This window comes from Gossypium hirsutum, chromosome D13, assembly GCF_007990345.1.
Source record: "Gossypium hirsutum isolate 1008001.06 chromosome D13, Gossypium_hirsutum_v2.1, whole genome shotgun sequence".
In the NCBI taxonomy this organism is placed as follows: domain Eukaryota; kingdom Viridiplantae; phylum Streptophyta; class Magnoliopsida; order Malvales; family Malvaceae; genus Gossypium; species Gossypium hirsutum.
The window spans coordinates 47,893,690-47,919,598 of NC_053449.1; positions in this window are offsets into that span (position 1 = coordinate 47,893,690).

The window sequence follows — 25,909 nt, forward strand, 5'->3', positions numbered from 1 at the left end:
TTAGGTGCAACACATGTCTCTAAATTCTTGCACAAGTCCCTATACTTTGTTAAATACGAACTAAAATTAATCGAAGAAAAATATAGGGACTAATCCACAAATTTTGATAAAGACGGGGCAGAATTTAACAAGAAAAACCTAGGTTGTTTTCTTCGAAACCTAAGATTGCGTGTGAAAGGCTTCTTTCTTTTCCTTCCTTAATTTCCATCATTATTTCCATCAAGTTTCTTTGTAAAACTGCATTTTCCTTTCCCTGTTTACTCGTTTCAAGAATTTTATTATTTTATTCAATTCTTATAACATTCCCTGTCATTTCCTTGATTTTCCTTCCTTTATTATTATATTTAAATTTCGAAGTAAATCATGAAAATGTTCAATGGGTTTAGTAGGAAATCAAATCTGAAGGAAATATATTTTACATTTATGTTGCGAGTTAATCAATAGTTATCAAGAAGTAACAAAAGAAATGTAGTTAAATAAATTATTGTATGACTTAATTATTTTATTTGTTGTTGAATCGTCAATAAGTTTATTTTGTGTATGAAATAGTCATTAATTTTTTTTCTAACAATGTAATCATCAATTAATAATAAATAAAAAAACAAAAAATTTGTAATTTCCTGTTATGATTCCTTCTTGAGAGAAAATTGCATGGATAATTGCGGTTAACTTTCCTTTCATTTGTGTAGAAATTGTGTTCTTCACCATGTTCGTCTATAAATACATCTAACCAAAACTAACCACTTTGTTCTTGAGTAGCAATAAGCACACAGAAGATGGGAGAAAAAGGCAAAGACAAGTTAAAGAAAAATTTCAAAGTTAGTCCCTTCCCTTCTTTAAGAACTTTGGCATAGCATATTACGTTTTTCTTTAACTTGTCTTTGCCCTTTTTCTCTGCTATTCTTCTTAACTTATTTTCTCAACATCGTATGGATGTACGTCGGAGGTTCAGTATTGGGAGAGAGAATGACTAAGGCAAGTTAAAGAAAAAAATTATCAAATGACCGAAACATTTTCATTTAAAAAAACTAATCTTTTTCTTTAACTTGCCTTTGTCATTCTCTCAATCTACTATTTCTTTCATAAAAAAATTAATTCGCTTTTCTTGCATGAAATGGTAAGCCACACACATATGTTACCTCAAATCAATCATTTTCAGACCTTACATTTATATCCCACTACTTAAATTAATTTGTCCAAATATACCTTTCTTTTATTTTGTTACATTGCAGGTAACATTAACATATAAATGGACGAGCTCTTATGTCAAAATTGTTTTCTTATACGGGCGATAACAAAATGTATCTATATAGGTTCACCATATGCTGTCAAATGCAGCAACCTGTCGATATAGATGCACTTAAACTAACGAAATTTGACCGCTAGTAAAAATAGACGTAGCTATATGACAATTTTTTTGTAGTGAGTGGGAAGAAATTTGTTTTGTTTTTGTATTGAATATGACAAAATTGGAAAAAAAAACATAAATATGGATTCACAGATATAGAGTTTGTATTCAATAGTTGATCATGTCTTTAATTGACTTTTTTGTGATTAATTCTAATTAATTTTGGGGTACTAAACTTATTAGATTTTAGGGTTATTTCGTTTTAATAATTATTTTTTATTCGTATTTATTTGTAAAGATATTTATTTAAAAATTTAATTAGTATTACTTTTTTATTAGATAAGTACTTATGGTTTGTAACCTCCCCGACTCAGCCTAGACGTTAGACTCGATTCGGGAAGATCACATTAGTCATTGAGGTGCCTCGATCTTTATAAAAAATAATTTTCATTTTAGAACATGTTTTATGCTAGTGAATATCTCTCTTTATAAATAATAATTATTTGTTAGTTTTAATTCCATGTGGAAGGGTTGTGTTTGGTGGTTTGGCAGGTGCTGATTGAGGAAGGAGAAATGAAGGAGTGAAGGTTTGCTGGGGCAAAAGGTTGGACACTTTGTATTGAAATAAAAAATATTTCTAGCGAGTGGGAAGAAAGTTGTTCTGTTTTGTATTGAATATGAAAAAAATTAGAAAAATAACATAAATATGGATTCACAGAGATAGAGTTTGTATTCAATAGTTGATAATGTGCTTAATTGACTTTTTTGTGATTAATTCTAATTAATTTTGGGGCATGTATACTATTAATTTTGTTTTTTTTTTCTATTTAGGTGTAATTGGAATGCAAGTTGAAAGGTGAATTACTTAGACAATTTGACATGGAAGCAAAATTGGTGTAAGAGTTTCATAAAAAAAAACCGCATACTAAACTTATTAGATTTTGGGGTTTTTTCGTTTTAATAATTATTTTTATTTTTATTTTTTCTGAAGATATTTATTTAAAATTTAATTAGTATTATTTTTTTATTAGATAAATACTTATGATTTGTAACCTCCCCGACTCAACCTAGACGTTAGACTCGATTCGGTAAGATCACATTAGTCATCGAGGTGGCTCGGTCTTTATAAAAATTAATTTTCGTTTTAAAACCTGTTTTATGCTAGTGAATATCTTTTTTTTTTCAATTTAATCTATCATCATTATAGCAGCAGAGTTTAAACAATAATTTGTAAATCTCTTTTTAAAAATAAAAAATAAAATCAACCTATTTTTATCACATAATAATAAGTACCTTCTTACAACCTTAATTGTATCCAATAAATATCTACTTAAATGTCCTTTTCATTATGAATAATGTCATGCAACCTAAACGTTTGAATTAGAAATCTTCTCTCACACCACGGTTCTTAATAAAATAAAACGGAAATAATAATAATAATGGTACTAATAATATTTTGTTTTAATATTTATTATTTATTTATTTAAGAGTTTAATTAGGAATCAATTTTTTTATATAATAAATATTTAGGATTTATATTTGAAACATTCAATTAATAATGAAACCCTTTTCTGGCATATGTCAATTAAGGGGATAGGGGATTTTTATTTTTTACAATTTGGTTGTTTAGGTTGGGAGTTCTCCACCCTTGTTTTTTTTATTTTTAATAAAAGTTTCATTTTCTTATTTTTATTGTTATTTTTCCTTATGCATAGCTAAATTTCAATTCTAATTTTAGGCCAAAAATTATTTCAATGTTAGAATTATTAAATTTGAAATCATAATTACACTCTTTACTTTTGTTTTCGTTAACTCTCCAATTTAGGAGGTAGATTTGGCCATCTCATAACGTCATTTTAGCATCAAATCAAGAATGGCGCCCTTAATTTAATGTTGGACATCATACTGTTAGTGAATCAATATGATCTATACTTATGATCAATAAAATAAAACGGAAACAACAGCAACAACAACAACAACAACAATGGTACTAATAATATTAAAGGTGAGAATAAGTTGAGACCCTCCGCATGTCACATCCAAACATTCAATTATGACCATCAAGAATAACAATCAGTTCTGTAACACCCCTAACCCATCTTCGTTGCTGGATTTGGGTTACGGAGCATTACTATACAAATGAGAACAATTAACTTCAAAATAGATCTATAATGTCATTTAATATTAATTACCAAAAACTCATTACTAACTAGCAGCATACACATTTGGGTCTTAAATTGAGCCTTCGAGGCCCTAAAAAAAGTTCAGGAACAATCTAGGACTAATTTAAAATAAATCAAAAAATTTTGGTAAAAAGTTAAAAATTTTGAAACTAGGGTCACACAGCCATGTGGCATAGCCCAGGCCATATGGACATTCAAAGTTAGGACACACGGTCGTGTCCCAGCCCATGTGTCCACTTGTGTGTATATGAAATCAGGTTACACGGCCGTGTAACTCTCTGTGTCCGTGTGGTTCATCCTGCACCTAAAATTTCAATGTCAAATGGCCGTGTGGGGTGACCGAGTATGGCACGCGGCCGTGTGGCAGCCCATGTCCTAGGCCATGTGCTCCTAATTTAGCTCTTAAAACAAGTCATCTCAAATCTTATACTTGCACATCAAGACACACCTTTCCCACACATTTTCATATGATTAAAACACACCCTAACATATTCAAAACATGCCAATTCAAGCAACCTATATGTTCTAACCAATATGTCATTCAAAGGCACCACATTTCATATACAAAAGCCATTCGTAAATAAGATTACAATACCACAACTCAACCATACAACATGGATACAAATGATCACTTCTTTTAAATCTATACCATCACAATTTATCAATTTAACTAGGCATAACCAACATGACCATATTCAAAAGTGTTTAGTCATATACAAACCAAAGACAAAAGGCATTATGCATATCAAGGTGCAACACATGTCCCTAATATTTACTTTGTTTAATTTACTTTGTTGTGATGAATTCTAATTAATTTCGGATATAGATACTATTCATTTTGATATTTTTTCTATTTAGGTGCAACACATGTCCCTAATATTGGAATGCAAGTTGAAAGGTGAATTACTTGGATTTTTGTTACATTAATTTGTTCAAATATACCTTTCTTTTATTTTGTCACATTGCAGGTAACATTAACATATAAATGGACGAGCTCTTATGTCAAAATTGTTTTCTTATACGGGTGATAACAAAATGTATCTATATAGGTTCACCATATGCTGTCAAATGTAGCAACCTATCGATATAGATGCACTTAAACTAACGAAATTTGACCGCTAGTAAAAATAGACGTAGCTACATGACAAATTATTTGTAGTGAGTGGGAAGAAAGTTGTTCTTTTTTTTTGTATTGAATATGACAAAATAAAAAATAATAATTAACATAAATAGGGATTTACAGATATAGAGTTTGTATTCAATAGTTGATAATGTGCTTAATTGACATTTTTGCGATTAATTCTAATTAATTTTGAATATGGATACTATTAGTTTTGGTTTTTTTTTCTCTTTAGGTGCAACACATGTCTCTAATATTTGAATGCAAGTTGAAAGGTGAATTACTTAGACAATTTGACATGGAAGCAAAATTGGCAGAAAAATTTTCATAAAAAAACGACATTCTAAATTTATTAGATTTGGGATTATTTTGTTTTAATAGTTATTTTTATTATTTATTTGTAAAGATATTTATTTAAGATTTTAATTAGGATTAAATTTTTTTATTAGATAAATATTTAGGATTTATATTTGAAGCATTCAATTAAGAGTGAAACCTTTTCTGTAATATGCAATTAAGGGATGGGGAATTTTTATTTTTTACATTTTCATTGCTTTGTTGGGGAATTCTCCACCATTGTTTTTTTTTATCTTTTTTTATTTTCAATAAAATTTATTTTTATTATTATTTTTATTTTTTATTATGCATAGCTAACTTAGGCTAAAAATTAAGTCAACGTTAGAACTATTAAATTTGAAATTGTAATTACACTCTCTACTTTGGTATTCGTCAACTCTCCACTTTAGGAGGTAGATCATAATGTCATTTTAGCATCAAATCAAAAAGGGCACTCTTTGATTCAATGTTGGTTGTCATACTGTTAGTGAATCAATATAATCTGTAATTTTTGTATTCATCTCATCGAATAACAAATTGACATGAAAAATTGAGTGAGTAGTTGGATCCGTCAAGGGAATTAACAATCAAGTTTACACAACCAGCGCAGCTGAGGTCGTTGATTTGAGCCGGGTTCTTCTAACTCGTCAGGCTGTTGAAGAATTAAATTGTGGCTCAGTTCGGGAAGATCACATTAGCCATCAAGGTGGCTCGGTCTTTATAAAAATAATTTTCATTTGAACACCTATTTTATGCAAGTGAATATCTCCTTTTTTTTTATAAAATTTAATCTATCATCATTATAGCAGCGGAGTTTAAACAATAATTTGTAAATCTCTTTTTAAAAAAATTAAAACCTATTTTTATCACATAATAATAAGTAAATTCTTACATCCTTAACTATATATAATAAATATATACTTAAATGCCCTTTTCATTATAAATAATGTCATGCACCCTAAATGTTTGAATTAGAAATCTTATCCCATACCACGATTCTTAATAAAATAAAATGGAAACAACAACAATAATGGTACTAATAATATGGATACTATTAGTTTTGGTTTTTTTTTCTATTTAGGTGCAACACATGTCTCTAAATTCTTGCACAAGTCCCTATACTTTGTTAAATACGAACTAAAATTAATCGAAGAAAAATATAGGGACTAATCCACAAATTTTGATAAAGACGGGGCAGAATTTAACAAGAAAAACCTAGGTTGTTTTCTTCGAAACCTAAGATTGCGTGTGAAAGGCTTCTTTCTTTTCCTTCCTTAATTTCCATCATTATTTCCATCAAGTTTCTTTGTAAAACTGCATTTTCCTTTCCCTGTTTACTCGTTTCAAGAATTTTATTATTTTATTCAATTCTTATAACATTCCCTGTCATTTCCTTGATTTTCCTTCCTTTATTATTATATTTAAATTTCGAAGTAAATCATGAAAATGTTCAATGGGTTTAGTAGGAAATCAAATCTGAAGGAAATATATTTTACATTTATGTTGCGAGTTAATCAATAGTTATCAAGAAGTAACAAAAGAAATGTAGTTAAATAAATTATTGTATGACTTAATTATTTTATTTGTTGTTGAATCGTCAATAAGTTTATTTTGTGTATGAAATAGTCATTAATTTTTTTTCTAACAATGTAATCATCAATTAATAATAAATAAAAAAACAAAAAATTTGTAATTTCCTGTTATGATTCCTTCTTGAGAGAAAATTGCATGGATAATTGCGGTTAACTTTCCTTTCATTTGTGTAGAAATTGTGTTCTTCACCATGTTCGTCTATAAATACATCTAACCAAAACTAACCACTTTGTTCTTGAGTAGCAATAAGCACACAGAAGATGGGAGAAAAGGCAAAGACAAGTTAAAGAAAAATTTCAAAGTTAGTCCCTTCCCTTCTTTAAGAACTTTGGCATAACATATTACGTTTTTCTTTAACTTGTCTTTGCCCTTTTTCTCTGCTATTCTTCTTAACTTATTTTCTCAACATCGTCTGGATGTACGTCGGAGGTTCAGTATTGGGAGAGAGAATGACTAAGGCAAGTTCAAGAAAAAAATTATCAAATGACCGAAACATTTTCATTTAAACAAACTAATCTTTTTCTTTAACTTGCCTTTGTCATTCTCTCAATCTACTATTTCTTTCATAAAAAAATTAATTCGCTTTTCTTGCATGAAATGGTAAGCCACACACATATGTTACCTCAAATCAATCATTTTCGGACCTTATATTTATATCCCACTACTTTTAATTGCATGTGGAAGGGTTGTGTTTCGTGGTTTGGCAGGTGCAGATTGAGGAAGGAGAAATGAAGGAGTGAAGGTTTGCTGGGGCAAAAGGTTGGACACTTTGTATTGAAATAAAAAATATTTTTAGTGAGTGAGAAGAAAGTTGTTCTGTTTTATTGAATATGACAAAATTTTAAAAAATAACATAAATATCTACTTAATTTCCCTTTAAATTATGAATAATGTCATGCAACCTAAACATTTGAATTAGAAATCTTATCCCATACCATGGTTCATAATAAAATAAAACGGAAACAACAACAATAATAATGGTACTAATAATATTTTGTTTTAATAGTTATTTTTATTATTTATTTATTTAATTGGGATTAATTTTTTTATTAAATAAATATTTAGGATTTATATTTGAAGCATTCAGTTAAAAGTGAAACCCTTTTATGGAGAGGGGATCTTTATTTTTTACATTTGGGTTGCTTAGGTTGGGAATTCTCCACCCTTGGTTTTTTTATTTATTTAATTTCAATAAAAGTTTTCTTTTCTTATTTTTATTGTTTTTTTATTATGCATAACTAAATTTCAATTCTAATTTTAGGCCAAAAATTATTTCAATGTTAGAAATATTAAATTTGAAATCATAATTACACTCTTTACTTTGGTTTTAGTTAACTCTCCAATTTAGGAGGTAAATTCGGCCATCTCATAACGTCATTTTAGCATCAAATCAAGAAGGGCGCTCCTTGATTCAATGTTGGACATCATACTGTTAGTGAATCAATATGATCTATAATTTTCTTATTCATCTCACTAAATAACAAATTGGCATGACAAATTGAGTGAGTAGTTGGATTCGTCAAGAGAATTAATAAACAAGTTTAAACAATAAGTCTTTCAATTTCAATTACATAAGTCACTTACCAAATCTTACCAAATCGAAGAGCGACTTACGGATAAGAGTACATCGTTTTCAAAAGCCTGAAGGCTGAACAGAAACACATAAGTGCTAAATAGAAACCCATGAGGGTTGAACAGAAGCTCATAAGAGCTGAACGGAAACCCAAAAGGGTTAAACAAAAGCTCAAAAGAGCTGAACGGAAACTCATATGAGTTGAACAGAAGCTCGTGAGAGCTAAAAGGAAAGTAAACACGAAAGTTCCCAACAAATGCTGAACCTCGGTTTACTTGGGTAATTTTTCGTCAATTCCTCCTTTGTTCTCTTGCACCACACAACGATTGTACTCAAATCTCGTGTTCCATTTAACTCAAATATTCACTTCAAATTTATAACGTAACAATAATTCCATTTTCAAGAATATACTAAATACATAGTACCATTCATCAATTTAATAAAGATATTAAATTTTAACCATACAAACTTACCTGGGTTAAATTGTAATATTTGTAGAAGTTCAGGGACTATTCTAAAAATAGTCATTAATTTTTTTCTAACAATGTAATCATCAATTAATAATAAAAAAGAACAAAAAAGTTTGTAATTTCCTGTTATATTTCCTTCTTGAGAGAAAATGGGAGAAAAAGGCAAAGACAAGTTAAAGAAAAATTTCAAAGTTAGTCCCTTCCCTTCTTTAAGAACTTAGGCATAGCATATTACGTTTTTCTTTAACTTGTCTTTGCCCTTTTTCTCTACTATACTTCTTAACTTATTTTCTCAACATCGTATGGATGTATATCGGAGGTTCAGTATTGGGAGAGAGAATGACTAAGGCAAGTTAAAGAAAAAAATTATCAAATGACCGAAACATTTTCATTTAAAAAAACTAATCTTTTTCTTTAACTTGCCTTTGTCATTTGTAGAATTTTAGGGACTATTATGATAATTTCTCTTTTTCTCGAGTATCTACGGGCTCTTGATCTAAAATATAAAATTATTCATTCATTAGCATATATTTCAGTTTCAATTCACTTCACAATAATACCCCTCAATTTTTTGAAATTACAAAATTACTTTAACTTTTACAACTTTTGCAAGTTAGTCCCTTATTAATTAGTCTATCAAATGAACTAATTTTTCTCGATTGACAATTTATCTAAATATTCCAGACTATCATACAACTCTTGATAATCAGAAATTTAATACCAGACCTTAATATTTAACCTTTTCACAATTTGGTCCTAAAATATGAAAACCAGCCTTAAAAGCTCTTCAATGGTGTTTTCGGACAGAAAATTGGAGAAGAAATGGTCTAGAAACTCTTAAAATCTCATTTTAGCTATTTTTATTTTATTTTATTTCCAATTTTGTCCTTAAATCACCTAATTTCATTATTTTTTTCTGCTTATGCCGCCTCAGCCATCCCATGTGTGTATATTTTTCCCTTTAGTCACCCCTTAATCATCATTTGGGCTATTTAATCACTATTTCTTTATTTAGCAATTTTGCACCTTTTTTTTAATTTAGTCCTTTTTGATTGATTAACTAGCAAAACTTTAAAATTTTCTAACGAAACTTTAATACTGCCTTAATGATAGTCTGTAAATATTTATAAAAATATTTACGACTCGGTTTATTGGATCGAGGTCTTAATACCTCGTTTTATAAATCACTTAACCTAATGAATACTTATCAAACTCAAATTAGTAATTCAAAAATCATCTAAATTATCACACACATTCCACATGCATATGTTAGCTCAGCTAAATTATTTTCAAACCTTATATTTTTATTCCACTACTTATATTAATTTGTTCAAATATACCTTTCTTTTATTTTGTTACATTGTAGGTAATATTAACATATAAATGGACAAGCTCTTATGTCAAAAATTATTTTATTATATAGGCGATAACAAAATGTACCAATATAGGTTCACCATATGTTGTCAAATGTAGTAACCCGTCGATATAGATGCACTTAAACTAACAAAATTTGACCGCTAGTAAAAATAGACGTAGCTACATGACAAATTATTTGTAGTGAGTGGGAAGAAAGTTGTTCTTTTTTTTGTGTGTGTGTTGAATATGACAAAATAAAAAATAATAATTAACATAAATACGGATTTACAGATATAGAGTTTGTATTCAATAGTTGATAATGTGCTTAATTTACATTTTTGCGATTAATTCTAATTAATTTTGAATATGGATACTATTAGTTTTGGTATTTTTTTTCTCTTTAGGTGCAACACATGTCTCTAATATTGGAATGCAAGTTGAAAGGTGAATTACTTAGACAATTTGACATGGAAGCAAAATTGGCAGAAAAATTTTCATAAAAAAACGACATTCTAAATTTATTAGATTTGGGATTATTTTGTTTTAATAGTTATTTTTATTATTTATTTGTAAAGATATTTATTTAAGAGTTTAATTAGGATTAAATTTTTTATTAGATAAATATTTAGGATTTATATTTGAAGCATTCAATTAAAAGTGAAACCTTTTCTGTAATATGCAATTAAGGGATAGGGAATTTTTATTTTTTACATTTTCATTGCTTTGTTGGGGAATTCTCCACTATTGTTTTTTATCTTTTTTTATTTTCAATAAAAGTTTTTTTATTTTTATTGTTATTTTTATTATGCATAGCTAAATTAGGCTAAAAATTAATTCAACGTTAGAACTATTAAATTTGAAATTGTAATTACACTCTCTACATTGGTATTCGTTAACTCTGCACTTTAGGAGGTAGATTCAGCCATCTCATAATGTCATTTTAGCATTAAATCAAAAAGGGCACCCCTTGATTCAATGTTGGTCGTCATACTGTTAGTGAATTAATATGATCTGTAATTTTTGTATTCATCTCATCGAATAACAAATTAACATGAAAAATTGAGTGAGTAGTTGGATCCGTCAAGGGAATTAACAATCAAGTTTACACAACCAGCGCAGCTGAGGTCGTTGATTTGAGTCGGGTTCTTCTGACTCGTCAGGCTATTGAAGAATTAAATTGTGGCTCAGTTCGGGAAGATCACATAAGCCATCAAGGTGGCTCAGTCTTTATCAAAAATAATTTTCAGTTGAACACCTATTTTATGCAAGTGAATATCTCCTTTTCTTTTAAATTTAATCTATCATCATTATAGCAGCGGAGTTAGTCCCTTCCCTTCTTTAAGAACTTAGGCATAGCATATTACGTTTTTTTTTTACTTGTCTTTGCCCTTTTTCTCTGCTATTCTTCTTAACTTATTTTCTCAACATCGTATGGATGTACGTCGGAGGTTCAGTATTGGGAGAGAGAATGACTAAGGCAAGTTAAAGAAAAAAATTATCAAATGACAGAAACATTTTCATTTAAAAAAACTAATCTTTTTCTTTAACTTGCCTTTGTCATTCTCTCAATCTACTATTTCTTTCATAAAAAAATTAATTCGCTTTTCTTGCATGAAATGGTAAGCCACACACATATGTTACCTCAAATCAATCATTTTCAGACCTTACATTTATATCCCACTACTTAAATTAATTTGTTCAAATATACCTTTCTTTTATTTTGTTACATTGCAGGTAACATTGACATATAAATGGACAAGCTCTTATGTCAAAATTGTTTTCTTATATGGGCGAAAACAAAATGTATCTATATAGGTTCACCATATGCTGTCAAATGTAGCAACCCGTCGATATCAATGCACTTAAACTAACAAAATTTGACTGCTAGTAAAAATAGACGTAGCTATATGACAATTTTTTTGCAGTGAGTGGGAAGAAATTTGTTCTGTTTTTGTACTGAATATGACAAAATTAGGAAAAAAAAAACATAAATATGGATTCACAGATATAGAGTTTGTATTCAATAGTTGATCATGTCTTTAATTGACTTTTTTTGTGATTAATTCTAATTAATTTTGGGGCATGTATACTATTAATTTTGTGTTTTTTTTCTATTTAGGTGTAATTGGAATGCAAGTTGAAAGGTGAATTACTTAGACAATTTGACATGGAAGCAAAATTGGTGAAAGAGTTTCATAAAAAAAAACCGCATACTAAACTTATTAGATTTTGGGGTTTTTTCGTTTTAATAATTATTTTTATTTTTATTTTTGTGAAGATATTTATTTAAAATTTAATTAGTATTATTTTTTATTAGATAAATACTTATGATTTGTAACCTCCCCGACTCAACCTAGACGATAGACTCGATTCGGTAAGATCACATTAGTCATCGAGGTGGCTCGGTCTTTATAAAAATTAATTTTCGTTTTAAAACATGTTTTATGCTAGTGAATATCTCTTTTTTTCAATTTAATCTATCATCATTATAGCAACAGAGTTTAAACAATAATTTGTAAATCTCTTTTTAAAAATAAAAAATAAAATCAACCTATTTTTATCACATAATAATAAGTACCTTCTTACAACCTTAATTGTATCCAATAAATATCTACTTAAATGTCCTTTTCATTATGAATAATGTCATGCAACCTAAACGTTTGAATTAGAAATCTTATCTCACACCACGGTTCTTAATAAAATACAATGGAAATAATAATAATAATAATAATAATAATAATGGTACTAATAATATTTTGTTTTAATAGTTATTATTTATTTAAGAGTTTAATTAGGAATAAATTTTTTATATAATAAATATTTAGGATTTATATTTGAAACATTCAATTAATAGTGAAACCATTTTCTGGCATATGTCAATTAAAGGGATAGGGGATTTTTATTTTTTACAAATTGGCTGTTTAGGTTGGGAGTTCTCCACCCTTTTTTTTTAATTTTCAATAAAAGTTTCATTTTCTTATTTTTATTGTTATTTTTTCTTATGCATAGCTAAATTTCAATTCTAATTTTAGGCCAAAAATTATTTCAATGTTAGAATTATTAAATTTGAAATCATAATTACACTCTTTACTTTGGTTTTCGTTAACTCTCCAATTTAGGAGGTAGATTTGGCCATCTCATAACGTCATTTTAGCATCAAATCAAGAATGGCGCCCTTGATTTAATGTTGGACATCATACTGTTAGTGAATCAATATGATCTATACTTATGATCAATAAAATAAAACGGAAACAACAGCAACAACAACAACAACAATGGTACTAATAATATTAAAGGTGAGAATAAGTTGAGACCCTCCGCATGTCACATCCAAACATTCAATTATGACCATCAAGAATAACAATAAGTTCTGTAACACCCCTAACCCATCTTCGTTGCTGGATTTGGGTTACGGAGCATTACTATACAAATGAGAACAATTAACTTCAAAATAGATCTATAATGTCATTTAATATTAATTACCAAAAACTCATTACAAACTAGCAGCATACACATTTGGGTCTTAAATTGAGCCTTCGAGGCCCTAAAAAAAGTTCAGGAACAATCTAGGACTAATTTAAAATAAATCAAAAATTTTGGTAAAAAGTTAAAAATTATGAAACTAGGGTCACACAGCCATGTGGCATAGCCCAGGCCATATGGACATTCAAAGTTAGGACACACGGTCGTGTCCCAGCCCATGTGTCCACTTGTGTGTATATGAAATCAGGTTACACGGCCGTGTAACTCTCTGTGTCCGTGTGGTTCATCCTGCACCTAAAATTTCAATGTCAAATGGCCGTGTGGGGTGACCGAGTATGGCACGCGGCCGTGTGGCAGCCCATGTCCTAGGCCATGTGCTCCTAATTTAGCTCTTAAAACAAGTCATCTCAAATCTTATACTTGCACATCAAGACACACCTTTCCCACACATTTTCATATGATTAAAACACACCCTAACATATTCAAAACATGCCAATTCAAGCAACCTATATGTTCTAACCAATATGTCATTCAAAGGCACCACATTTCATATACAAAAGCCATTCGTAAATAAGATTACAATACCACAACTCAACCATACAACATGGATACAAATGATCACTTCTTTTAAATCTATACCATCACAATTTATCAATTTAACTAGGCATAACCAACATGACCATATTCAAAAGTGTTTAGTCATATACAAACCAAAGACAAAAGGCATTATGCATATCAAGGTGCAACACATGTCCCTAATATTTACTTTGTTTAATTTACTTTGTTGTGATGAATTCTAATTAATTTCGGATATAGATACTATTCATTTTGATATTTTTTTCTATTTAGGTGCAACACATGTCCCTAATATTGGAATGCAAGTTGAAAGGTGAATTACTTGGATTTTTGTTACATTAATTTGTTCAAATATACCTTTCTTTTATTTTGTCACATTGCAGGTAACATTAACATATAAATGGACGAGCTCTTATGTCAAAATTGTTTTCTTATACGGGCGATAACAAAATGTATCTATATAGGTTCACCATATGCTGTCAAATGTAGCAACCTATTGATATAGATGCACTTAAACTAACGAAATTTGACCGCTAGTAAAAATAGACGTAGCTACATGACAAATTATTTGTAGTGAGTGGGAAGAAAGTTGTTCTTTTTTTTTGTATTGAATATGACAAAATAAAAAATAATAATTAACATAAATAGGGATTTACAGATATAGAGTTTGTATTCAATAGTTGATAATGTGCTTAATTAACATTTTTGCGATTAATTCTAATTAATTTTGAATATGGATACTATTAGTTTTGGTTTTTTTTCTCTTTAGGTGCAACACATGTCTCTAATATTTGAATGCAAGTTGAAAGGTGAATTACTTAGACAATTTGACATGGAAGCAAAATTGGCAGAAAAATTTTCATAAAAAAACGACATTCTAAATTTATTAGATTTGGGATTATTTTGTTTTAATAGTTATTTTTATTATTTATTTGTAAAGATATTTATTTAAGATTTTAATTAGGATTAAATTTTTTTATTAGATAAATATTTAGGATTTATATTTGAAGCATTCAATTAAGAGTGAACCTTTTCTGTAATATGCAATTAAGGGATAGAGAATTTTTATTTTTTACATTTTCATTGCTTTGTTGGGGAATTCTCCACCATTGTTTTTTTTTTATCTTTTTTTATTTTCAATAAAATTTATTATTATTATTATTTTTATTTTTTATTATGCATAGCTAAATTAGGCTAAAAATTAAGTCAACGTTAGAACTATTAAATTTGAAATTGTAATTACACTCTCTACTTTGGTATTCGTCAACTCTCCACTTTAGGAGGTAGATTCGGCCATCTCATAATGTCATTTTAGCATCAAATCAAAAAAGGCACTCTTTGATTCAATGTTGGTTGTCATACTGTTAGTGAATCAATATGATCTGTAATTTTTGTATTCATCTCATCGAATAACAAATTGACATGAAAAATTGAGTGAGTAGTTGGATCCGTCAAGGGAATTAACAATCAAGTTTACACAACCAGCGCAGCTGAGGTCGTTGATTTGAGCCGGGTTCTTCTAACTCGTCAGGCTGTTGAAGAATTAAATTGTGGCTCAGTTCGGGAAGATCACATTAGCCATCAAGGTGGCTCGGTCTTTATCAAAAATAATTTTCATTTGAACACCTATTTTATGCAAGTGAATATCTCCTTTTTTTTATAAAATTTAATCTATCATCATTATAGCAGCGGAGTTTAAACAATAATTTGTAAATCTCTTTTTAAAAAAATTAAAACCTATTTTTATCACATAATAATAAGTAAATTCTTACATCCTTAACTATATATAATAAATATATACTTAAATGCCCTTTTCATTATAAATAATGTCATGCACCCTAAATGTTTGAATTAGAAATCTTATCCCATACCACGATTCTTAATAAAATAAAACGGAAACAACAACAACAACAATAATGGTACTAATAATATGGATACTATTAGTTTGGTTTTTTTTTCTATTTAGGTGCAACACATGTCTCTAAATTCTTGCACAAGTCCCTATACTTTGTTAAATACGAACTAAAATTAATCGAAGAAAAATATAGGGACTAATCCACAAATTTTGATAAAGACGGGGCAGAATTTAACAAGAAAAACCTAGGTTGTTTTCTTCGAAACCTAAGATTGCGTGTGAAAGGCTTCTTTCTTTTCCTTCCTTAATTTCCATCATTATTTCCATCAAGTTTCTTTGTAAAACTGCATTTTCCTTTCCCTGTTTACTCGTTTCAAGAATTTTATTATTTTATTCAATTCTTATAACATTCCCTGTCATTTCCTTGATTTTCCTTCCTTTATTATTATATTTAAATTTCGAAGTAAATCATGAAAATGTTCAATGGGTTTAGTAGGAAATCAAATCTGAAGGAAATATATTTTACATTTATGTTGCGAGTTAATCAATAGTTATCAAGAAGTAACAAAAGAAATGTAGTTAAATAAATTATTGTATGACTTAATTATTTTATTTGTTGTTGAATCGTCAATAAGTTTATTTTGTGTATGAAATAGTCATTAATTTTTTTTCTAACAATGTAATCATCAATTAATAATAAATAAAAAAACAAAAAATTTGTAATTTCCTGTTATGATTCCTTCTTGAGAGAAAATTGCATGGATAATTGCGGTTAACTTTCCTTTCATTTGTGTAGAAATTGTGTTCTTCACCATGTTCGTCTATAAATACATCTAACCAAAACTAACCACTTTGTTCTTGAGTAGCAATAAGCACACAGAAGATGGGAGAAAAAGGCAAAGACAAGTTAAAGAAAAATTTCAAAGTTAGTCCCTTCCCTTCTTTAAGAACTTTGGCATAGCATATTACGTTTTTCTTTAACTTGTCTTTGCCCTTTTTCTCTGCTATTCTTCTTAACTTATTTTCTCAACATCGTATGGATGTACGTCGGAGGTTCAGTATTGGGAGAGAGAATGACTAAGGCAAGTTAAAGAAAAAAATTATCAAATGACCGAAACATTTTCATTTAAAAAAACTAATCTTTTTCTTTAACTTGCCTTTGTCATTCTCTCAATCTACTATTTCTTTCATAAAAAAATTAATTCGCTTTTCTTGCATGAAATGGTAAGCCACACACATATGTTACCTCAAATCAATCATTTTCAGACCTTACATTTATATCCCACTACTTAAATTAATTTGTTCAAATATACCTTTCTTTTATTTTGTTACATTGCAGGTAACATTAACATATAAATGGACGAGCTCTTATGTCAAAATTGTTTTCTTATACGGGCGATAACAAAATGTATCTATATAGGTTCACCATATGCTGTCAAATGCAGCAACCTGTCAATATAGATGCACTTAAACTAACGAAATTTGACCGCTAGTAAAAATAGACGTAGCTATATGACAATTTTTTTGTAGTGAGTGGGAAGAAATTTGTTTTGTTTTTGTATTGAATATGACAAAATTGGTAAAAAAAACATAAATATGGATTCACAGATATAGAGTTTGTATTCAATAGTTGATCATGTCTTTAATTGACTTTTTTGTGATTAATTCTAATTAATTTTGGGGTACTAAACTTATTAGATTTTAGGATTATTTCGTTTTAATAATTATTTTTTATTCGTATTTATTTGTAAAGATATTTATTTAAAAATTTAATTAGTATTACTTTTTTATTAGATAAGTACTTATGGTTTGTTGTTGCGGAAGCGACGATAATATTAATAACAATATTATCAGAAATATTTAGATAATTATTATGCCAACAATTATACTAAGAAAATTCCCAGTTAAATTGGAGGGGTCACAAATGGTCCCGCTTAAAACCCAACAACTAGACAGAACTCACTTAGATATTTATAGCAATAATAACTAAATAAATATAACCAACATAAAGCTATTAAATATAAGCAAACAAATAAGAAATAAAATACCAGAGATTTAACGAGGTTCGGCCAATTTAGCTTACGTCCTCGGACACTACCAAATCAATATTTCTTCTAGAAATATTACAAAGGAGAAGATTTTGGGATGATACAACCAAAGGGGGAGGGGTTCTATATATAACAAACCAAACCCCCTCCATTTCTATCTTTTCCTAATGTGGGATATTGCCAATATTCAACAAATCTCCACCTTGGCGATATTCCACATCTTCGAACATCTTCTCATAACACAAACTTCAATAGTGTCTTCAATTTTGCAACCAATCGCCTTCTTCCCTTTTGGTAGTTGTGCCAGCTTCCACGTCTTGTTTTTCTCTAGAGATTGCATTTCCTCTTCCATTGCACCTAACCATCTATTATTCTCTAAACTCTGAATGGCTTCGGTGTAAGTGGATGGAATATTATCAACAACTGGAAGTGCATAAGCTACCATGTCAGTGAAACGAGCAGGTTTCTGAATTTCTCGTCTCTGCCTTCTGACAGCAATTGGCTCTGATTGCTGTTGAGGTTCTTGGGTAGAAACCTCTTCCTCATCTGACTCTGCATCTGCCAATGAAGAATCACTAGTGGTACCTTTTGCTGGAATTACCACACTCTGCTCAAACTCCACCTGCTGCGGAGTACACTCCACCTGCTGCGAAGTACTACTCACTCCTTCTGGATTTACCTTATTCAACATGGCAGATTCATGAAAGGTAACATCCCTACTGATTATCGTCTTCTTTGCCTCTAGACACCACAAACGATATCCCTTAACACCAGCATTGAAGCCCATGAATAGAGCCTTCTTTGCTCTTGGATCTAACTTTGATTCTTTCACATGATAATATGCAATAGAACCAAAAATGCGCAAGGTGTCATAATCAGTAGCAGGTTTTCCATACCATTTCTCCAAAGGAGTCTCGCCATTTATAGCAGATGATGGCAAATGATTGATGAGATGTTGAGCGTACGTCACAGCCTCAGTCCAAAACTTTCTATCTAATCCAGCATTAGATAACATACATCGAACTTTCTCCACAAGCGTTCGATTCATACGCTCTGCCACCCCATTCTGTTGCGGTGTTCCACCTACGGTGAAGTGCCTTACTATGCCACAATCTTGGCATATCTTCAGGAAAGGATCGCTTTTATATTCTCCACCGTTGTCTGATCGGAGAACCTTAATCTTCCTTCCTGTCTGATTTTCAACTTTAGTTTTCCACTTAAGGAAAACTTCAAGCACCTCATCTTTGTTCTTCATAGGAAACACCCAAACTCGTCTGGAAAAATCATCAATAAAGGTGACAAAATAACGTCTTCCTCCAAGTGATGGAGTCTTGGACGGTCCCCATACATCAGAATGCACATAATCCAGAATACCTTTAGTATTGTGAATCCCAGTGCCAAATTTCACCCTTCGTTGTTTTCCCAGAACACAATGCTCGCAAAATTCAAGTTTGCAAGTCTTTGTACCTTTCAATAATCCTTGCTTGGCTAGAGTTTGCAAGGATTTTTCACCAGCATGGCCCAAACGCATATGCCACAGCTGTGTTGCCTCAGCGTCCTTCTTGGTACTCGTAATTGCTGCTGCTGTTGTCCCGACCACTGTACTACCTTGGTAGTAATACAGATTGTTCTTTCTTATGCCTTTCAACATCACCAATGCTCCTGAAGTTGCTTTAAGAACTCCATCTCGTATTGTCACAACTAGGCCTTTAGATTCTAACGACCCCAAAGAGATGAGATTCTTCTTCAACTTTGGGACATATCGTACATCCCGCAAAATTCTAGTAGATCCATCATGACTCCTCAGTTTAATTGAACCTATCCCGGCTATTTTACATGTGTTATCATTACCCATGTAAACAACCCCTTCATCTAGTTTTTGAAATTCAAAGAACCATTCCCGAATGGGACACATATGATAGGAACAACCAGAATCCATGATCCACTCATCTGCATATAATGTTGAAGATGTCATAATAAGAGAAAAGTCTGACTCTGCTTCACTATTGCATTCTGCAACATTTGCATCTTGCGGAGTCTTCCCTTTTTTCTTCAATTTTGGACAATCTTTCTTCCAATGTCCTTTTTCTTTGCAAAAAGAACATTCATCTTTGGCAACAGCTCGACCTTTGGACTTTCTTCTCTTCCCCTTAGACTGACTTTGCTGACGACCTCTTGTTACCAATGCTTCCACTGCTGCTTCACCTGAACCTTTCAACTTATCCTTTCGGCGTAGTTCATAGCTATACAATGCAGCAGTTACTTCATTGAAAGTTACTTCCGATTTTCCATGAAGTAGAGTAGTTTCAAGGTACTCAAACTCCTCAGGAAGCGATCCCAACAACATTAACGCCAAGTCTTCGTCTTCAAAAGTCACATCCAAATTCAACAAATCAGCCACCAGCTGATTAAAATTGGTAATGTGCTCGTTCATCGTGGTACCAGGAACATAACTGAAACGAAACAGTCTTTTCTTCATATGTAACTTATTTTGACTGTTCTTCTTCAGAAATTTCTCCTCCAATGCTTTCCACAATTTACTTGCAGAAGTCTCTTTACTGAATGTATACTTCTGCTCTCTGGAAAGACATGATCGAATTGTACCACATGCCAATCGGTTGATGGTCTTCCATTCTTTATCATCAACCCCTTCTGGTTTTTCTTCCTCAATGGCAATATCTAGACCCTGTTGAAAGAGGGCATCTAGAAGCTCACTTTGCCACATGCCGAAATGACCTGTTCCATCAAAAATTTCCACTACAAATCTCGTATTTGCAGTTCCAATCCTCGGCAAAATGTACGAAGTGGAAGTTGTTGATATGGATGGTTTTTCTTCTGTCATTTTTGCCATAGCTTCTACTTAATAGCCACCAAATGCAGAATACCCACAAGCTTTAGGAAATGTTTCTGATGTGTAAGATCAGACTAAGCTGCAAACACAGAGCATACTACAAAACCTTGGCTCTGATACCAATTGTTGCGGAAGCGACGATAATATTAATAACAATATTATCAGAAATATTTAGATAATTATTATGCCAACAATTATACTAAGAAAATTCCCAGTTAAATTGGAGGGGTCACAAATGGTCCCGCTTAAAACCCAACAACTAGACAGAACTCACTTAGATATTTATAGCAATAATAACTAAATAAATATAACCAACATAAAGCTATTAAATATAAGCAAACAAATAAGAAATAAAATACCAGAGATTTAACGAGGTTCGGCCAATTTAGCTTACGTCCTCGGACACTACCAAATCAATATTTCTTCTAGAAATATTACAAAGGAGAAGATTTTGGGATGATACAACCAAAGGGGGAGGGGTTCTATATATAACAAACCAAACCCCCTCCATTTCTATCTTTTCCTAATGTGGGATATTGCCAATATTCAACATTTGTAACCTCCCCGACTCAGCCTAGACGTTAGACTCGATTCGGGAAGATCACATTAGTCATTGAGGTGCCTCGATCTTTATAAAAAATAATTTTCATTTTAGAACATGTTTTATGCTAGTGAATATCTCTCTTTATAAATAATAATTATTTGTTAGTTTTAATTCCATGTGGAAGGGTTGTGTTTGGTGGTTTGGCAGGTGCTGATTGAGGAAGGAGAAATGAAGGAGTGAAGGTTTGCTGGGGCAAAAGGTTGGACACTTTGTATTGAAATAAAAAATATTTCTAGCGAGTGGGAAGAAAGTTGTTCTGTTTTGTATTGAATATGAAAAAAATTAGAAAAATAACATAAATATGGATTCACAGAGATAGAGTTTGTATTCAATAGTTGATAATGTGCTTAATTGACTTTTTTGTGATTAATTCTAATTAATTTTGGGGCATGTATACTATTAATTTTGTTTTTTTTTTCTATTTAGGTGTAATTGGAATGCAAGTTGAAAGGTGAATTACTTAGACAATTTGACATGGAAGCAAAATTGGTGAAAGAGTTTCATAAAAAAAAACCGCATACTAAACTTATTAGATTTTGGGGTTTTTTCGTTTTAATAATTATTTTTATTTTTATTTTTTGTGAAGATATTTATTTAAAATTTAATTAGTATTATTTTTTTATTAGATAAATACTTATGATTTGTAACCTCCCCGACTCAACCTAGACGTTAGACTCGATTCGGTAAGATCACATTAGTCATCGAGGTGGCTCGGTCTTTATAAAAATTAATTTTCGTTTTAAAACCTGTTTTATGCTAGTGAATATCTCTTTTTTTTTCAATTTAATCTATCATCATTATAGCAGCAGAGTTTAAACAATAATTTGTAAATCTCTTTTTAAAAATAAAAAATAAAATCAACCTATTTTTATCACATAATAATAAGTACCTTCTTACAACCTTAATTGTATCCAATAAATATCTACTTAAATGTCCTTTTCATTATGAATAATGTCATGCAACCTAAACGTTTGAATTAGAAATCTTCTCTCACACCACGGTTCTTAATAAAATAAAACGGAAATAATAATAATAATGGTACTAATAATATTTTGTTTTAATATTTATTATTTATTTATTTAAGAGTTTAATTAGGAATCAATTTTTTTATATAATAAATATTTAGGATTTATATTTGAAACATTCAATTAATAATGAAACCCTTTTCTGGCATATGTCAATTAAGGGGATAGGGGATTTTTATTTTTTACAATTTGGTTGTTTAGGTTGGGAGTTCTCCACCCTTGTTTTTTTATTTTTAATAAAAGTTTCATTTTCTTATTTTTATTGTTATTTTTCCTTATGCATAGCTAAATTTCAATTCTAATTTTAGGCCAAAAATTATTTCAATGTTAGAATTATTAAATTTGAAATCATAATTACACTCTTTACTTTTGTTTTCGTTAACTCTCCAATTTAGGAGGTAGATTTGGCCATCTCATAACGTCATTTTAGCATCAAATCAAGAATGGGGCCCTTGATTTAATGTTGGACGTCATACTGTTAGTGAATCAATATGATCTATACTTATGATCAATAAAATAAAACGGAAACAACAGCAGCAGCAACAACAACAACAATGGTACTAATAATATTAAAGGTGAGAATAAGTTGAGACCCTCCGCATGTCAAATCCAAACATTCAATTATGACCATCAAGAATAACAATCAGTTCTGTACACCCCTAACCCGTCTTCGTTGCTGGATTTGGATTACGGAGCATTACTATACAAATGAGAATAATTAACTTTAAAACAGATCTATAATGTCATTTAATATTAATTACCAAAATCTCATTACAAACTAGCAGCATACACATTTGGGTCTTAAATTGAGCCTTCGAGGCCCTAAAAAAAGTTCAGGAACAATCCAGGACTAATCTAAAATAAGTCAAAAAATTTTGGGAAAATGTTGAAAATTTTGAAAATAGGGTCACACAGCCATGTGGCATAGCCCAGGCCGTGTGGACATTCAAAGTTAGGACACATGGTCGTGTCCCAGCCCGTGTGTCCACCTGTGTGAATATGAAATCGGGTTACACGGCCGTGTAACTCTCTGTGTCCGTGTGGTTCATCCTGCACCTAAAATTTCAATGTCAAATGGCCGTGTGGGGTGACCGTGTATGGCACACGGCCGTGTGGCAGACCATGTCTTAGGCCATGTGCTCCTAATTTAGCTCCTAAAACAAGTCATCTCAAATCTTATACTTGCACATCAAGACACACCTTTCCCACACATTTTCATATGATTAAAACACACCCTAACACATTCAAAACGTGCCAATTTAAGCAACCTATATGTTCTAACCAGTATGTCATTCAAAGGCACCACATTTCATATACAAAAGCCATTCATAAATGAGATTACAATACCACAACTCAACCATACAACCTGGATACAAAAGATCACTTCTTTTAAATCTATACCATCACAATGTATCAATTTAACTAGGCATAACCAACATGACCATATTCAAAAGTGTTTAGTCATATACAAACCAAAGACAAAAGGCATAATGCATATCAAGGTTTGGTACACCTCAAAAACATTACCATATTACAAAATTAGTAACAATTCCTATACATGTCATAACACATATCACACACACACACTCTATTTAGTTACTTCATTCTCAATTTATACCACCTAGCGATACTTATTCACAAAACACACATAGAATATTAAATTCACCTATCAACACAAGCATATATCAACTAATTTCAAAACACATATATACGCAAGTAGGTTAAGCATAGGCTCGAAACATATCAAATTAACATACAACCCTATACATGCCATTTATAACCATTTCAATATATTTCATAGGTTACCAAAGTGGATCGATGGATAGTGTGATCGTACCCCAACATTAATTCCAACCATTTGAGATTTTCGATGATCTACAAAACAATTAAAACAACTGTATAAGCAACTAATGCTTAGTAAGTTCGTATAAAGGAAACTCAAATTTACCGAATGCATTAAATTAAGCAATCAAGCATAATTTACCTTAGTCACAGTCCAAATTTGCTTTCCTATAAACAACACCTCATATGGTTAGTTCATGAAGCAATACACATATAAATCCAACCAAAACATGATATAAAACATGAAAACATTTCCATTTCATATTTCATCCCTTATACATGTATAATAAACCATCATTTCCTTTTAATTACATATATCATTTTAATCCATTTCATTATCCAAAATCATGAATCATTTTATATATTTATATACCCATTTAAGCTTTATTTACTCGTTGAATCAAATAGAATAACATCGGATACCCGGGAAATGCTCACACATAGTGTGTATTTTCATGTAACTGTAACCATAACCTTTCCAACAGTGCTCACACGAGCTGTGAAATGGGCCTGCTCACACGAGCTGTGGGTCAGGATGTTGGCTACACAATGCTGCTCACATGAGCTATGGAGGATCCGAAACAAATACAAGACCTCATCCATCGATAAGACATTCAGGACCAGCACTCGAAACCGTATAATCCCTAACAACATGTCATTTGTATCCTAAGTATTCACAAGGTTCAAATGGGACTCTTTTCATATCCTTATCCGTGAATTTCATTTTCATATTAGCATTTCAATATATTTCCATGAAGTTCACATTTCAATATATTAGATAAATACTTATGATTTGTATCCTCCTCGAGTCAGCCTAGACGTTAGACTCGATTCAGAAAGATCACATTAGCCATCGAGGTGGCTCAGTCTTTATAAAAAACTAATTTTCTTTAAAACATGTTTTATGCTAATGAATATCTCTTCTTTTTTTCAATTTAATCTATCATCATGCAACCTAAATGTTTGATTTAGAAATCTTATCCCATACCACGGTTCTTAATAAAATAAAACGGGAAAAATAATAATAATAATAATAATAATAATGGTACTAATAATATTAATGGTGAGAATAAATTGAGACCCTCCACATGTCAAATTTGCGTTCTAATCTGTAGGGTTATCTGAAAAGATGGAAAATAATGGGGAGTGAGCTATGGAAACTCAGTGTGATTCCCTTTACAATAAACTAATCCAAACATTCAATTATGACCATCTATAATAACAAACAGTTCCACATATCAATCTATTCAATATGGTAGTTTGGGTTTGCTACCTTGACAAGCAAGCATTAACATTTAACACTATCAATCATTCTCAATCAAACGAATTCAATTAGAGAATTAACATATTGTTCATAACAGTTATATGCACATTGAATCGTTCAATTGTTTCATCATGTACTTTTTATTAAGTATGCACAATATGCCTTACAACATTCGTTTTAATAATTTGTTTAACATTCGGTAATCCTACCCCACCACTACACTCCATAATAGAGGTTCCCCAGAACTCAACATCACATCGATTTGTGGGATTAATATCACTTTTGGATTCGAATAATTGCAGCTAAAAGCTGCCAATAACTACATGACCATCTCGCAGATAAGAGCTGTCAGAGAGAGCACAGTAAAATGGACGCAGTTGAA